At 40.4% G+C, this 18,058-nt stretch overlaps 5 non-coding genes across 5 annotated transcripts; 2 read left to right on the top strand and 3 right to left on the bottom strand.

Moving 5' to 3' along the window:
- Positions 1-4,771: 4,771 nt before the first annotated feature.
- Positions 4,772-4,845, top strand: TRNAI-AAU (transfer RNA isoleucine (anticodon AAU)). The gene has a single exon. It is a non-coding gene; the product is annotated as a tRNA-Ile (tRNA).
- A 1,481-nt stretch (positions 4,846-6,326) lies between these two features.
- On the bottom strand, positions 6,327-6,399 carry TRNAR-ACG (transfer RNA arginine (anticodon ACG)). The gene has a single exon. It is a non-coding gene; the product is annotated as a tRNA-Arg (tRNA).
- A 1,367-nt stretch (positions 6,400-7,766) lies between these two features.
- On the bottom strand, positions 7,767-7,848 carry TRNAS-CGA (transfer RNA serine (anticodon CGA)). The gene has a single exon. It is a non-coding gene; the product is annotated as a tRNA-Ser (tRNA).
- Positions 7,849-15,171: 7,323 nt separating this feature from the next.
- TRNAT-AGU (transfer RNA threonine (anticodon AGU)) lies at positions 15,172-15,245 on the bottom strand. Its single transcript has one exon. It is a non-coding gene; the product is annotated as a tRNA-Thr (tRNA).
- Positions 15,246-16,083: 838 nt separating this feature from the next.
- Positions 16,084-16,157, top strand: TRNAI-AAU (transfer RNA isoleucine (anticodon AAU)). Its single transcript has one exon. It is a non-coding gene; the product is annotated as a tRNA-Ile (tRNA).
- The last annotated feature ends 1,901 nt before the right edge of the window (positions 16,158-18,058 follow it).

An 18,058-nucleotide genomic window follows, 5' to 3' on the forward strand; every position in this document is an offset into this window, starting at 1 on the left:
TGCAATTCAATGGAGAAAGGATTGACTTTTCAATAAATAGTGCTGGGTTATTGGAAATCATAAGCGAAAAAAATGAATTAGATTCCTATATCACACCATACATAAATTCAAGATGAAATACAGACTTAAATGTGAAAAGTAAACAATGAAGCTTCCAGAAGAAAACATAAAAGAAAATAGCCTTACGATCTTGATGTAAGCAAAGTTATTTTAAATAGGATGCAAAAAGCACTAACTGTAAAAATGATATATTGAGCTTAATTAAAATTACAAACTTCAAAATACAAAATCAGGAATGTTAAAGACATGCCACAAACTGGGAAGAGATATTTGCAATACATATATCTGACAAAGGACTTCTATTCACAATATATAATGAACCACAAATCAGTAAGAAAGACTGACAACTCAGTTTTTTAAATGGGAAAGGCAGATGAAAAGTGTCATTAGTTCATATACATAACAAGCAAGTTAAAATCACAAAGGGCTGTATCACTACATTCTGGTCAGCATGGCTAAAATTAAAATGGCTGACAATAGCAAATATTGACTAGGCTGTAAAGCAACCAGAAACTTTATTAATAGTGTAAACTGGCACATTCATTTTGGAAAACTGTTTAGCAGCATCTAATAAAGTTAACCACTACCTATCTGTAAGTTTGTTGCACTGTGATGGCTTGTGTGTTGCTATGATGCTGGGTGCTATGCCAGCAGTATTTCAAATACCTGCGGGGTCACTCATGGTGGACAGGATTCAGTGGAGCTTCCAAACTGAGACAGACTAGGAAGAAAAGCCTGGCTATCTACTTTTGAAAATTAGCCAGTGAAAACCTTATGGATTACAACAGTATATTGTCCAGGATAGTGCTGAAAGATGAGCCCCTCAGGTTGGAAGGCCCTCAAAATACACAGTGGCCGCAACAATGTACTCAAACATGCGAATGATGGTGAAGATAGCGCAGGACTGAGTTTCGTTCTGTGTACATTTTATGACCCTGCAATTCCGTATCTATCTGCCTGATAAATGAGTGCTTACGTTCACCTAAAGCTATGTACAAAAAGGTTCAGGGGCTTGGTTGAATCCAAATGCCATCAGCATTAGAATGGATAAATAAATTGTGATATCCATACAATAGAAACAGATGAAAAGTAATTGCTTCTAGGGATAAAAACGGATGAATCTCAAAGACGGCGTCAAGTATAAGAAGCCAGACACAAAAGCATGCAGGTTTTAATTGTTTCGATGTGTACGAAATTTTTAAAAATGGTAATATATGGTAAAAGAGTTCAGAACAGTGGCTAACTTTGGGAGGGTGTCAAAGGAGAGGGAGCATGAGGCAGCTAGCTGATGGTGGCTGCGTGGTGATATAAACCTGTAAAATTCATCAAACTGTACACTTAGGATTTGTGTACTTTATTGTATGTATGTTATACCTCAATAGAATAGAGGAAAAACGGAATAAAAACAACTGAAAGAGTAGAAGATGCTTGAGCACCAAAACACAAGTTTATACCATTCATCCGGGATAGTATAAACTTCTAGTTTGGTGCTAATTCTAGGAAGTTTCCTATTCCGACCAGAAGCTTTGAATCACCACCCCCTACAAGCGAACCAATTCTTATTAGGAACCATACAGAAATTTTTCTTTATCACTGTGGTTTTTTTGTTTGTTTTTTTCATTCTTCCTATCATACTCAGGAAATTTTGGGTAGGGTCTCTGTTGTCTTTTTGTCAACGCAATTGTTTTTCAAATAGTCAAAATGTTATATTTTCAGAAAACAAAACAAATAGTTTTCTTAATGTAACATCGAAAAAAGTGAATAGGACCTTGTTAAGAAGAAATGGCTATTTGACACAGTCATCCCAGGAGTTGGCTGAAATAGCTCAGCTAGGAGCGCATTAGACTGGAGATCTAAAGTTCCCTGGTTCGCGCCTGGGTTTCGGCAGTCAGAGGGAGACGGTTTTTCGCAAATGGTGACACTCTCAAAACTAAACCATCTAAACTGTGAAATCTTGATCCAGTACTAAACAGTAGTCATGTGCAGATGAAAAGCAACATACCTTGAAAAGGACTTGTGGAAATCTTGCAAAGGGGGGTTCCATGCAGGCACACAGAAGTTCTTCCACATCATGCAGTGAATTCTATGAAAGGAAATAAAATTTATTCAGTACCTTACATGGTGTGTACTCACATGTTATTAAATGTACCTCTAAGAATCAGGGCATAAGTATTTTAAATTCTCTTAACTCCTTGGCTTTTGCCTTCACTAAGATTTTAGCCTGGTAGTTCCTAACAATATTGTTAGTACTTTGAATCTTCTAAGAGAATGTTTTGCGTATTTTATACATCATTTTAATTGTTTTCCGTGCAAGAACAGTCCTAGTTTCTGGCTAGACATTTTACTGTACAGAGAAGGCTCCAGGAATTGATGGAATACCAATTGAGATGCTTCGACAAATGGATACAACACTAGAAGCACTTAGACATTTGTGTCAAGAAATTTGGAAGACAGCAACCTGGCCAACCAACTGGAAGAAACCCACATTCGTGCCCATTCCAAAGAAAGATGATCAAACAGAATGCAGAAATTATTAAACAATATCCTTACTATCACATGCTAGAAAAATTTTACTGAAGATAATTCAAAAAACTACTGCAACTGTACATCAACAGGGAACTGCCAGAAGTTCAAGTTGGATTTGGAAGAGGTCATGGAACAAGAGATATCATTGCTGATGTCAGATAGATCTTGGTCGAAGGCAGAAAATACCAGAAAGATGTTTGGCTATGTATTATTGACTATGCAAAGGCATTCAACTGTATTTATTGATCATAACAAATTATGGATAATATTATGAAGAATGGGAATTCTATAACACTTAATTGTGCTCATGTGGAACTTGCACATGAATCAAGAGGCAGTCGTTCAAACAGCACAAGGGGATAGAGCTTATTTCCAAATTGGAAAAGATGTTCGGCAGAGTTGTATCCTTTCACTTATTCAATCTGTTTGCTGAACAAATAATATGAGAAGCTGGACTATATGAAGAAGAATGAGTTGTCAAGATTGGAGGAAAACTCATTAACAATCTTAAATATGCAGATGACATAACCTTGCTTACCAAAAAAGAAGACTACTTGAAGCTTACTGATGAAGGCCAAAGACGACAGCCTTCAGTATGGATTACACCTAAACATGAAGAAAATGAAAACCCTCACAACTGAACCGATAAACTCCATCATGATAAATGAAGAAGATATTGAAGTTGTCAATCATTTTGTTCTACTTGGATCAACCATCAGCATCCATGGAAGCAGCTGTCAAGAAAGCAAACAGCATACTGCACTGGGCAAATCTACTGCAGAAGTTTGAAGTTTTAAAAAGCAAATATGTCATTTTAATGACTAAGGTGTGCCTGATCCAAGCCATGGTCTTTTCAATTGCCTCATATGCATGTGAAAGCTAGACAATGAAAAAGGAAGATAGAAGAATTGATGCATTCAAATTGTGCCATTGGCGAAGAATACTGTGTTAAATGACAGATTCTGGAGTCAAGTTATAAAAACACACTTCTCATTCCACAAGAGTATCCTCAAATGACAGAATGTAGTTTACTTTGACCTGTGAGGAGGGCGTGTGACTGCAGAGGCCTTATCAAATAGTTTCCTTTTATCTGATTTTTCAGCAATTGGTAACCTTAACTCTTCAAACCAAGGTCAAGAGCTCTTGAAGACTGGAAGGCTAACGTTGTACATAGACCCTGAGGGTCTGGAGCCCTCCATCTTTGAATATCTTTAGAGTAACACTTCAAGTTCAACCCTTCTCGATTGTGCCTACATCTGGTTTAGACTCAACAAAATCATTACTTACTGATTCATTTAGTTGTTAAATTAATATATTTGTTGAAAAATCTACTAGCCTTACAGTTCGAAAAAAATACAAAAGAAATAATACAATCCTAGGAACATGTAGCATACAAAAGGGAGATTACCTGAGGTTGCAGCAGACTCCTTTCACTTGTCTCCACGTGATAAAGCCAATAGTTTGACCAAGAACCTAAGAGCACATCTCACTTATTCTGACCTCCCTAACCTGGTGCTCTGGATCCTTCAGTTCGCAAAATGGAATTTTCGATGGAATTTGAGTGACACACAGCATGTGCTGTTGGGTGAGAATTTTAATCCGCCATCATAACCTCTTTGCCTCTTGTAAACCACCGCAATCCTTTTCTACTGCCCTCAAAAAACATGCTGAATTTACTATGTCACTCTTGAACTGGAGGGCTGCCGCTATTCCAATACTGAATATTGTCGCCAATGTTTGAGACTCTTCAGGGACCCTGATAACACGCGGCTCCTCTCCTCAACCCCACTCACTTTCTTTTCGGCGGCGTTGCCTTTAGCCCACTTGAAAACAGTGGGTCATTAAGTTACAAGTTATTAAAGAAAATTTGCAATTTGCAATCCCGTACATTGACGTACCTCTAAAGCATATCTCTGAGACATACCTTCACTCACGATTGAAAATCCTATAAAATACATTCTTTATGGACAAATAAACTGGACTGAGTCCCTGCACAAAAAAAATTTTCTTGGATTTTCTGATCCAAACCGAAGAATTGAAATGATCTAAACTTGCTACTTTAAGTCTGCTAATACAATGTTAAGTCTCTTAAATGAATAGAAAGAAGAGAAACTTCCTTTCTTTTTAGACAAATACAAAAATATCAACGGACTTACTACTTTATGTTAGAAAGAACGTCACAAGTGGCCGGTTAGCTCAGTTGGGTAGAGCGTGGTGCTAATAACGCCAAGGTCGCGGGTTCGATCCCCGTACGGGCCACTAAGAGCAACGTGCTGGTTTTTACTTTCTCCAAGGACAGCCGTTTCCGATTCATGCCGTCTACAACCCCAATCCCCACTGCTCAGAATCAAAATTCAGAGCTCTTCCACTTCATCGGACTAGCGAACACTCTTTTTTAAAATAAAAAGTAGCCCACAATCATTAGGAAGAATACCTTGAAAAAAGCTGAGTGGAGTAATGCAGGATCGAGGTGGGTGTGTTTTAGGGAAGGGAAATTAAAGAGTTAGAGATTTGCTTAACTTTTAGTGAACCTTAAGGAGACAATATTGCCCCTTTAAAAGAGTTTCAATAGGGAAGAGGAATCAGGTTGGTTAGAGCGTGGGTTCGTATTCACTAACAACCTGCTTCGTTCTTTTTTTTCCTTATCCCAAGCAATTTCCAAGATAAATGTCCGCTCCTCGGGAGGTTGCCACTTATTATCTACTTTGAACGAAAGTCTTTTCTTCCCTTTAGCTGTATAGCTGGAAATTGAATGCCACTCTGTAAGAATCGCCAGCATCTCCTTTGAACCTGTTCAAAGCCCAAGGCAGAGCACTTGGTGGTTTCATTTGTTCAGTCGCACACACTGGCGAACTTCAATACACTTTCCTGCGATAGAGAGCAAGGATATACGCTACATATTTGGAAATCAATCCACAAATTAAGAGGATCCCTCCTTTGGTTTGGTCTGAGGAATTTCCCCCTCTCTACAGTGCTTGCCTCCCAGCCCTTCCACTCTGCCCCTTGTCAGTAGTCCAGATAAAGTCTGCTGAAAGGAACGCCTCCCAAAAGCTGCCACCTCCCATGTCTTCCTTACACCCTCTCCTGGGGTGTTTACAGCTTCTAAAAAAGGAACCCCTTTCGCTTCTGTCTCCTGAGGAAGGTTTCTCAGCTCCTGCCTATCTCCGGAAGATCGTGGGGCCAGGTGGGGAAGTCGAGACCGAGTCGCGACGGCTGGCCTCAGGGTGGAGTTTTGTCGAGAGCGAAACATCCCGAGTCTCTACAGTTGTGCCTTTCTTGATTCACTATTTCCCCAGGAGATGTCCCTTTTCTTTCTGCCAGGAGCGATGCCCAGGGGAAGAGAGCTGTGCAGGACAGAAATTCCTGTGCGTGAGAACTCTGCACAATGGGAAAAAATATTGGTAGAGGAGATGTTGGTTGGAAAAAAGTAATGTTTATTTTCTTTAAAGCTTCTTTGAATTTAAGACTTTCCTTCTTAAGGGGCTGTCAGCCAACCTCCTTCCTCAAGTTCAGGAAGGTCAGAGAGGTAGAAAGAAGAAAATCTTAAAGGCCTCTCCCTTGATGCTTCTAAAGTCTCTTTTAGACTCAACTGACAGCTGAGGTGGGGCAACATCACCGAATGTGAAGGATCAGTTCCTGTAAAGTACATTTGAAGGACTCTAAGAATTGTTTCAAAATCACTTTGAAAAGTGTTCAGGAAGAAGGAAGAAAGAAAAAAAGAGGAAAAGGTGAGTGCTATCCGAGCCAGCCAGGAGTCGAACCTAGAATCTTCTGATCCGTAGTCAGACGCGTTATCCATTGCGCCACTGGCCCTGACACGAAAAGCTCTCTCTCAATATTCATATTGCCATTACTACACACAAAGTCGTAATAATTATTTAGAAAGGAATTAAACCCAAAATTTCCATACTCATTCTGGAAATCATAATTTATTTTGTGATTTGTTTGCATAATACACCTTCGTGTATATTGAAAACAAGTCAGTTTTCACCTTTGAAACATTGTATGTGGTAGAATGAATGTTCTTCCTCTATAACAATATTCGTCTGTGTACATATTTTCTCTTTTGTGTCTGCTTTTGAGATCTTCATTTTTTCTGTCTAGTCCTCGGCTCTCACCTGAACTTAATTTTTTTGGTATACTTAAATTGGGCATTGATGATGTATGTGGATCAGTAATAAACAATCACGTTGTTTTAATTTAAAAATTACAAACAAGTGCTTTCAAACATCTTTCTGGAGCTATTAAATATATTATTTCCTTTTCCTGTCAACAAAATAAAATAAAAAAGTAATGACTCACTCCAGGGAAATTTATTGTAAAATGGTTTTATGGCTTAATGTAGCAGATGGAGACGCTCAAAGATAAACCAAAAAATGCAATATGGAGTCAAGAATTTAATAAAAGTCACATTTAAGAATCATATTTGATATAGAAACTTAGAAACTAGGAACTCGTTTACTAACAAATCCATAATTGGCGTAAATTTATTTAGCTGTTCAAAGTAGGTAAATAGTTGAAAATGCAAGTGTTTATAAGAGAGGGGTCCATTGAGACGGAGAGGTTTCCTACAGACTTGAAAATTCAGTCAGAAGCCAGAATGTATCCTCTTTGTGCCTCGACTTCTTCATTCATAGAAAGTGCCTCGAAGAGCACCTGGCACTTGCTATGGACTCTTACCATCCTAAATCATTATGGCTGTCACCAGCCTGTGATGTCAAGACAAATACTAAAGATTGCTGCAGGAGAGCGCTTTAAGGAAGTTGCTGACCTCTCTATAATAAGACAGGGAAATTTTATTCCCAAGATTGTCAACGTTTTCTCCTTTTTTTCTTTGCCATTGAAATCAGATGCTCTGATAAGATTTATCAACTTATCTCAATACAACCACCATTTTTAGCACCCTCTAAGTAAGCACCGTTGTTTCGCATGAGACTGGGACGAATTAAGCACCACCCGCAGTTCAGGGGGTTCACAGGTGACCAAGCACGAAAGAACTCGATTGAAATCTGGATATGCAGGGACAACACAATTCGTGTCAGTCTGCGTCCTCCAGAAAGAGTAGGCTTGTACAGTTTCAACCGGCGCACAACGAATTTCTCTGTGCGCTAGCACGAGGCGCGGGTGAAACTCTGAGAAAACTTGAAAGTACTTAGCAGGACCCAAACAGAAAAGGGACACGCTGTGAGCAGGATTTGAACCTGCGCGGGGAATCCCCATTGGATTTCGAGTCCAACGCCTTAACCACTCGGCCATCACAGCCCCGGAAACACCTACTCCTCTTTAGACTAAGGACAAGCATAGGAAGTTTGCCTAGCAGTGTGGGAGAGGAAATGCAGGGGAATCCTTTGGGAAGAAAGGGTGTCACCTGCAGGTAGACTCCCAACTTCAAGCACCTCACATCACAGCAAAACTCTGTTGTGTTCCTTCCATCACCAAGACAACAGTCATACTTTTGTAATGTATGTTGTGGGCCGGCTATGTGCCAGGCACTGTGCTGGGCGCGTGGATACAATCGTGATAAAATTGGCATGGTTCCTTCTACGATAGAACTCAGAATCTAGTGGAAAATAAATCCACTGTTTCCGTCTAGGGACGTTAGAGTATTAGCTAAATGTAATAACTACTGCACAGTGGGAAATCTCCTTACAGAGAATCCATCTTGCTAAGCTTCCTCCGCAGTGAGATCTTTGCAGCCCCTTTGACAAGTGAGGACTTGAGTGACACGTGGTACCCAGTGAAGTGAATGTCGAACCGCCTTCCTTCATCTTCAAGAGTCTTTCCTGCAGTTCCACCTTTAATCCTGAGCCACTTCTTTTGGTGCCTCTTGGCGACTCTGCTCTTCCGCTCATAGAAGGAAGTGGGATCGTTACTGCTACCAAATCAAGTAGGTTCCGGCAAAGAATTACATATCTAACTAGAATTTTCCTGATGCACCCATTCAAGTGCACCAATGTGTATAATTTGCCTTAGACAACATTGCCTTAACATTAGTGCCATTATTCATACTTATTCACTTAAAATGAAAAGGTTCAACTCTCTTTTTGTCCTGAAACGTGCATTTCCCCGTTTCCTCGGGGTGAGGGAGGTAGGGCAGTGCCAATAACAAGCACAATGTTTGTGAGAGCTATTTCTGGTTACCCTCCATGTCCTCAGTTCCCTGATACTTGACTTTCTTTGCTTGTCTCTACCCCGGAATAAACTACTTTCATATTGTATGCTCATTTTCACCTTCTTAATACCTGTGTCTTTCCCTAGACCCTTCCTTCTTCCAGAAAACTGCAGTAGTGAGAAACGTTTCTGCCTCAGACACAAATGGATACAAATACTAAGCTCCAATTTTTACAACTTGAGTAAGTTATTTAACCTCTCTATTCTTCAGCTTCTGCATCTGTAAAACAGATAAATAATTTAAAGTAACAATAGCACCTACCCATTTAGGTTTACTTTGTTAGTTATATATGAAAAATTACTAAACACTTGATTTAATAACCCCAAAACCCAAACCTGTTGCCCTCGATTCCAATTCACAGTGACCCTACTCACAGAGGCTCTATAGGACAGAGTAGAACTGCCTCCTCTATTGGGTTTCCAAGGAGCAGCTGGTGGGTTCAAATTGTCAACGTTCTGGTTAGCAGCCAAGCTCTTAACCACTGTACCATCAAGGCTCCCTTGACTCTATAGTTAGTAATAAATGGTAGCATTCTTTCCAATTATTATTTTCAACAACATGACCTGGAAATTGCTTTTGAAATTAGGAAAAAAATACCCATGTCCAATGTGATATTAAGGAAGGAGCACATACTGTTTGAATTATAACTCATATACTTCGTATCATACAGTTAATTACTAGGAGCCTCAGTATCTCAACTAGAAATTGGGAAAATAATATATTCCTCAGAGAACCATGGCAAAGATTCATTCTTACATTCAACCAGTATCCACGGAGTGTCTATTGTATACTAGTTACTGTGCAAGACAGTATGTATTCACTGATGAGCAAGAGTAGACACTGCTCCTGCCCTCATGCAACTTACATTACATTGACAGAGACAGATATCAATCAAGTTATCACACTGATAAATATACAAGGAAAGAAAGTACAGGTTTCTATGAGGAATATGGAGCCTTCATTTGGGGAGTTCAAGGAAGTCTTCACTAACGAAGTAATAATTTAGCTCAGATCTAAGCTCAAGCAAGAGATAACTAGGCAAAGAGGCAAACACAGAGCTTTTCCACTAGAGGGGCTCTCATGTGCAAAGCCTAGTGGTGGTAGGAGAGAGACAGATTGCATGGAGGCTCATGGGTATGGAAAGTAGACTGCAAGAGATAGAGAGCTGTGACTTGTGGGAGAAGTACTTAAGGATCGGACATGTAGGGCATTTTGGGCAGTTGTAATAAGAGTTGTAGAATGTAATAATTATAAAATGTATACTATATATTAGACTCTTAAAATGCTAGTTCTACCTCTTTTTCCCTTTATCTCATCAAAATACCCAGAATCTGAACTCTGATATGACTTAACCTCTAAGGAAAAGGCAATTAAATTTCCTCCGATAAGTTTGATAGTTTCACATTATCAGAAGAATATTGAGAGTCCCCTTAGTCCACCGGGGATATGTTAGCAAATTCTGAGCCCTGGCGCCCCATCTGGCGAGTCTAGTCTCTGCTGCCCCCATGTGGTCACATACCGCAGGTGCGAATGTTATAACACCAGGAGTGAAGATAAAATGATTTCCTTGAATTGAAGGTAGGAAAGTGGAAGCGCCTTCCTTCTGGTCTTATGCACATTCCAGAAGAAAAACTGTCCCCCTGGAGTTCTTGATTTTTGACAAAATATGTGATAAAACACACACCTAAAAGTCACTAAAATTTTTAAATCCTTTCTTCTTTACCTCTCACGTCCAAGAAATCCAGCAAACGGCGCCAACACTAAACTGATTCCAGGAGTCAGGATTCCTCTTTCCACTTGGAGCCCTCTCCGCCTGCTGGGCGCCTACTTCGAGCAAAGCTGGGTGTTAGATGCTGTGGGAGAACTTCGCGTTGATCCCACTAAAGTGCAAGGTGCTGGCAGCGAGTGCTCGCCCTGGGCCTGGAGGTTGGGAAGGGCCCAGTGCCCCGAAAAGCATTGCCCGACATTGCACACTGCGGGGGAAAACGCACTTGCGTTGAAGGGTCTAAGATCAAGCCCCGCTGAGAGCCAAGCCCCAGAGAGTCTTCTCGGGGGTGGTGGGAACGAGGCGAAAAGAGTAATCATGAAAATCAAGGTCAGAGTCCTCTACGCCCAGTACAGACACCTGGGCAGTTCCCCAGGGCAGGAATTGCTTCTTACTCTTCCCCCCACCTTCCTCTTTCCCCCTAACTCTTAATCCCTTTCCGTGCCTGATGATTTCTGGAAATACTTCTATGGTAATAATGATAATAATTGCTGGAGACAGCTGTTGTTCTTTGACATGCGGTGGCGATCGCTGCTCAGTTTCGAAGCGGAGTCCTTTTCTTTCCTAGAAGTTCATGAGAAAGTCGCTTTGTAGAAAATCTGCACATCCCATTCTCGAGATTCCAAGGAAGCCAGTCCCACCTACGCGACACAGGCGGGGTCCAGGGCCGCAGGCGTCCTCTAGGGTTGACAGCTCTCGGGCCTCTCAGAACCCCGGGACGCCGAGCCGAAGAGGAGGAAGAGAGGCCGCCAACTTGCTGGGTCTGCTAGAGATAGCGGGAAGCAAACACTTTTATTGCATAGGTTTGCATAAATCAAAATATAAACAGATACACTGCCCCTGTCACAGTGGAGACTCTCAGAACCAAAACGTCTCATCTTGTTCCTACCCGGCTTCGAACCGGAGTATTACCGCTTGATAGGAGAACGTGATAACCACCACACTACAAAAACCACGGGCGGTAGTTTTGCTCCCTCTTCAGATAAGAGTAAATACTGCTTTATGCAGTCGCCTGGGAAACTCACTTTGTTTTTCCCGTGTAGAAAATTATCTGATTGTAGTGCTGTTCTTTCCCTCACATGTTCCACTTATTGAAGTCAACAATATCACATCCCAATGACTTATATCTATCAGCAGAAATGTTTTCACCAAATATTTTTACTGTAACATTCAGAGCAGCCTGTTTGTGATAGCCAAAAATTGAAAACCACCCCAGTGCTCGTCTAAGAAGGCTTCCTTGAGAAAATGACACCAGATCTGAGACTTAATAGATGAAAAGAAGTATGGTAGTTGTAGAGAGATTATGGGAGCGGGGATTTTTTTTGTCATTGGGAACAGAATGGAGTGGATTTGGTGTTGGGGCAGGGGGAGGATTCCAAGGATTTGAATCAGGGAGTAGAAAGAAATTAAACTAAATGCGAATAAATCGGCCAGATCAGGGAGGAAGTAATGTGCCTTCCAAAGAAAGGAAGTTATATTTTAGTCTGAATGTGATGAGAGAAATTGGAGAGATTTGAGACTAATCTTTAATTCTTGGAATGTAGATATCATCCAGTGAAGGCTTTCATTTGTTTTATTTTTTAATCGGAGTGTAATTTACATACATAAAAATGCACAAATCTTAAATGTACAGCTCAATGAAAGAAAATTGTGTCATCAACTCACAGATTCAGTAAGCTCAGCAAACATCAACTTGGATAAACATAAAGAAAACTGTAACTAGCCAAATCATATGTAACTAGCCAAATCATATTGAAATGGTTGAACACCAAAGATTTAAAAAAAAAAAAAAAGTCTTAAAAGCATCTGGAGAGAAAATCTGTTACATTAAGGGAAATAATGATAAGAATGATAACTGACTTCTCAACAGAAACGTTCAAACAAGAAAACCATAGAATAAAATAGTTTAGTGGCTGAAAGAGAAAAACAAATCCTGCCAACCTTTTAGACGAAAGATTTAAGATTGGAACGTTTTAAGAATGAAATGATATTTTGTATTCTAAGCCAGAGACTCTCTGTCTGCTATGCTGAGAATGGATTTAAAAAGCCAATCCTGGAGGCAGGAAAAACAGTGGAGGCTCTTGTGGCTTAGGGTAAAAAAGAGATACTAGGGCCCAAAACAGAGATCTATAGAAGGCCATAGGAGAAGGATATATATTGTACATTGAAGGTAGAATTAGCCGGACTTTGTAATTATTTGATGCTGGGGTGAGGAGGTGATATGAGTCAAGTTTAACCCAAGGTCTCGAGATAGATGACGAGCTCACTTTTTAGTGTACTGGGCTAGAGGTACTTATATGAAATCCGGGTGGAGATGAAAATGTGAATTTGAAACTGCAGAGAGACCTGGTGGATATTTCAGGATGATCAGCTCCAGTCACGAAGCTAAGGTGCTAATAGTAGATGAAGTTCTGAAAGACACAGAAGCATCAATGAACCAGACATCCATAATTGAGCCAACAGATAAATGTCAGTTCTGGTCAGTGCCAAGATGCTTGAGATTTTTCTGTGTGTAATCATGGTTTAGTGGGAAGTTCAGAGAACTTAATACTTACCAGTCTGTGGGTGCTGGACACTCCTAGTTTCTGTGTGCTGCTTATATGGAATTGTAGACACAGACTCAGCGTTAAATAATCCCAACACAGAGAAGAAAGTGTGATAACAGATAACAAGGACAGTTGAATTCGGAAGACCTCAGCTGACTTCTCAGAGTAACAGTGCTTGGAAGTAGGTACCTGTAGTGGAGTGGTTATCATGTTCACCTCAGACACTTAAAGTTCCTTGGCTGGACACCTGGTGGAAACACTTTCTAAGACCATATTCCTTTCCCTGTTATTTTCCGTCATCACTCTACCTTACCTTTCACCTTTGAGGACCTTTTCAGGACCTTTTCATTCACATAAACTCACCAAAGTTTATCCAGTGCCCGCTGGGAATGAATATCTGCACATAAAGGAGAAAGAGCCACATAGCTGGTCTAAGACAAAATCAGGCTTATGTCAAGAGTACAGAATAGGAACTGTCTACTTGAGGATCCCAGGCCAGTTGAGATCTAATGGGACCTTGAGGGAGAGGCTCTGTTTGAAAGAAGAATAACTTACGTTGGGAAAGAAACAGTATTTCGATTAGAGGGAAGACCCTTAGAAGACCCTTTAGCAAAGACACAACAGTGAATGTCCAGAATTTGTTTAAAAATTGTTTAATAGCGTAATGATCTTTGATCATTTAATACTTTTAAATACTTAACTCTTCTAGAGCTATGTGATATTACTGTGTTAGATTCAATTTCATTTTAAAGAGTCGTTTAAAATATCAGTCTTCTGATACATTTGCACTCCCACATGCTCACCAAAGGAGCACTCAGTCTGTTGGACCATCACAGTGAGAAGCAAGAAGCTGCTTGAGAGGTAAACCGTTGCTTATGGAATGCTGTGCACATTACTAAAGATGAGGTAGTGAGCATTTGTAGAATCTGACAAAAAATATGAATCTATATTTTAGAATGCCAAAAGATATAGAGCAGATAAAACAGAAAAACCTTAGTCTTCAGGGTTTGAAATATTTTTATGACATTTTATGTACAAATCTGTCTAGAAAATAGTCTAAGACTTCAGGTCTCAAGCTGCTTCCTTCACTTCAGTCTCTTCTTAGATATTTTATGTTGTGTCACTAAATGTTCTTCTAAGATGACACTACAATCTTTTCTTTTCCAAATTATCAGTGATGTCCTAGGGTCCAGAATCATGCAAAAAAAGAGGAACAGGACTCAATTTAGAGTTTCAATTAGACGTTTTAGCCCTTTATTAGCTTTCCTTACCTTCCTTTGTAATTGGTCTAGGGACAAAACTGCAAACAGAAACTTCAGGTTTACTAGGAGGTAGGGAAGGTAGTTGGGAGGATTCAAAGGTAGGGAATTTAAACTTGCCACCGCCAACCATGGATCAATAAGTCTGCAATGCACTATTCATTGCTCCTCAAAGCTAATTGATACACACTTCCACACATTGTTTTAAAATTAGAAAAAGCTATTAGCCATTCGATGGTCCGTTCTAAAACATTATTAAGTGCCAACTCTATTTTAGATATGTTGAGGATGCCGAGGTTGCAAAACCAAGTAAACCTCTTGCCGTGACCACGTATTCCAAAGGGTATCTGAAAGGGCTTGTTTGTGAAGTTTTTAAATTTCTCATCACTAGATTTCAAAGAGTATGAGAAAGGGACAAACCTCACCTATGCTAGGCTACCTACGTACCCACCGCTAATCTCACGATATTAGGACAAATATTCTGAGTCCTTAAATTACTCCTGGCGTATGCATTGGGAATGCTTTTCTTGATACTGTGAAACTTGTGAGAGCCGGAACTCGACGGGACTGCCTTGTTTTTCCGGGTCTGGCAAGTTTTCCGCCTTTGACAGGATGCAGTTTTACCGCTTTCCTATCGCTCGTTTTAGTGGAATGTATTCGAGTTTTCCTTCTCTGACAGGTTTCCGCCTTACACAGGTTCCGGCTTTTGCAGGTTTTACCGCTTTCTTAGACTTTCCATTTCTGTTCTCTACAAAGTACCCTAGCTTTTGGAAGCAAAGCTCAAGGCCTGAGTATCAGAAGTTCCATTAGGTGTAAATTCAAGTTGTCTCCTGTTCAAAAGGTAGGCCCCGCTGGGATTTGAACCCAGGATTTCCTGTTTACTAGACAGGCGCTTTAACCAACTAAGCCACGGAGCCAAGCTTCTATCTAGCTTCAGTTAGGTATTATTTGTACGTGATTTCACACTTCTATGTATATTAACTTCTAGTAATTTATTTGTCATGTAATTGGAGGGGGAAAAAAAAAAGAATAAACATCTAGGTCTCAATCAAACCCAAAGAAGAACGTTCTTTTGGGATTATGAATACCGGGTCTAGACTGAGATGAGAGTCTCCCATTGGGAAACTGGTCCAACTTCAAAGACGCCCCTAGACTCACCAGACTATAAACTCTGGAGGCTGGGCAGAGACTGCACTTGGTTTTGTTCTCTACGCTTAGCAACGATTGGCCTCAGCATAAGCGCTCGTGTTTGTTCATTTAGTGTGGGTGAGTGATACCAGGGGAATGCCCTGGATTCTATCCAAATCCCTCTTTCACTTTCTTTAGCATCGCAGGAGTTAGCAGTTACCCTGTGGTGTGAAAGAAAAAGATTTTTTTGGTCACTGGAAACTTGAAATAGGCCGCCCAGCATAGCACCTGGAGGAGGCTGGCTATTACATTTCCTGAACGTTTCATAGAATTATATTGAACTTATCTCTCTGTTTCCAAGTCCTCCATATGGGAATAAGTATGTCTACTCATAATATTTGTTCAAGCAATGAAATTTGTTGTGAAGTTTAACTGAGACTGTTTTCCCGGAAAAGGTAGGGTTCATTCAGGTCGAATGTGGAACGTTTCTCCCTTCGTTTTCTTTTCCCTGTGATGGGGAAGGGTAGAAGGAAGAAAGAATTTTCTTTTCTAAAAGTACACTTGAACAAAGCAATGCTGTTCGGTCATAGTTTACAATTTGGAGGGGAAAGATGATGTCAGTAACGTGGCCGGTTAGCTCAGTTGGTTAGAGCGTGGTGCTAATAACGCCAAGGTCGCGGGTTCGATCCCCGTACGGGCCACTATGCGCCGCGCTTTTGCCACTTCACGCCCAGTTACACCAACACTTTGAGGAACTATCTGCCCTTTTGTCCCATTCGATTCCTTCAATACTCAGAAATACCTCATATCAAGCCATTTCAATTCACCCAGTAATCTTGTTGTTGCTTTAGCTTTTAAAACAAACAACATACAAACATTAAAGTGGAATGGAATGGGAGTCGGGGGTGATTGAAGTCAGTGCCTCTTGTTACTTTCTTAGGGTCCGGCACACTGGCGTCACCTGTGCTAAACAAGAATTGCCTCTCAGGCTTCCTTTCTTAACAGACACTTGAAAACTGATAGTGGTGTTTTTGTTTGTTTTGTGTTTTGTTGTTATTACTGCTGTTTTAAGATAAATAGAAGCATATCTCCTCCCTCAGTTTATCATGTTTGAATGGAATTCATGTGTATAGTATATATTAAAATCATTTCTAATATATAATAATATTTACCATTTATTCAAAAGGAGACTTGGTGGCACAGTGGTTAAGCACTCAGCTGCTGACAGAAAGATCAGTGGTTTAAACCCACCAGCCTCTTGGCGGGAGAAAGATGTGGCAGTCTGCTTCCACAAAGATTTACAGCCTTGGAAACCCTACTCTGTCCTATAGGGTGTCTATGAGTCGGAATTGACTGGATGTCAAAGGGTTTGGTTTGGTTTACCATTTATTCACTAAACATTTTTCAGCAGGCTATGAGCCAGTCACTATTTCTGAAACTAGGGATACAGCACTTAACAGAAGGTATTTTTTCAGGCGTCCATGGATACGTTCCACAAAATACCAAAAAGGGTCGATAGCACAAAAAAAGGTTAAGAACTCCTTCCCTAAAGGAAAGCTTGCTCACTAGAACTGTCCTGCTCCACAATACATAGAGTCTATAGAATAATCACACAGGAGAAAACCAACCAGTGGACAGAATTATTGCCAAGCACACACGAAGTAGAGAAGGCCAAGGCCAAAGTCTGACTGATTCAGCTGAATTCAGATTCAGTTTACTACTTACATAGACAGAGAAAGAAAGAGTAACCAAAGGTGCCAGCTCCCTAGGTTCGTTCCCACACACTAAAAAAACATGACACCAAAACAAAAGGGGCCAGATGACTGCAACACAAGTTATGGAATACCCTGCTGCTGAGGAGCGTATTTTAGACTGCAGCTAGGCTTTTTTTATAGTCTGCAGCTATACTCTGAGCCAAGGGCAGGGAATAAAGTCTCAGACTTCATCAGAACCTGGGAGGTGACTGAAAAACTCTCATGACAGCTTCCCAGAGGAGATAGAGAGGTGAATGGGAGGTGGCCTTGTAGTAGCTCCTTACAAGCTTCCCATCCTCTCAGGTTCCAGGAGGATCACAAGGCATTCTGCCAAGACTCAGATTCAAGCCACTTGATTTAGATTCAGGCCTGCATGGCCTCTGTGGATACTTACAAAGTCTCCAAGGTGCCATGGTGGAACCATTCCCTTACTATTACTTACACAATAGCAAAGGAAACCCATGCCGCCTACCCAGTATTTCTGGATTAAATATGATATAGCAAACAGGTATATCAAGTGACACTGGAATAGATAATTCTTAGAATAGAAGAGAACTAAAAAAATACTCAATTTAATACCCCTGGAAAATGTTTAGAAAGATATTACATCCATATCATCATGCTAAAAAAAGAGAAACAGAGAACAAGAAACAGTTCTTAAAGCCTCTTCTTCCCTCCTACTCCCCCAAATAAACGGAAGAACTGGAAAAAGTGGTGGAGGAAAGCCCCCAGGATATATAAGCCAGAGATAAAACTATGACAAAAGATAAGTGCCAATTCTGAAGATCTGATGACCTGTGGAGAAAAATCCCAGAAAGAAATGGAGAGGAGGAAATTATCAAATAAGC

Source organism: Trichechus manatus, unplaced genomic scaffold (assembly GCF_000243295.1).
Source record: "Trichechus manatus latirostris isolate Lorelei unplaced genomic scaffold, TriManLat1.0 scaffold00180, whole genome shotgun sequence".
Lineage (NCBI taxonomy): Eukaryota > Metazoa > Chordata > Mammalia > Sirenia > Trichechidae > Trichechus > Trichechus manatus.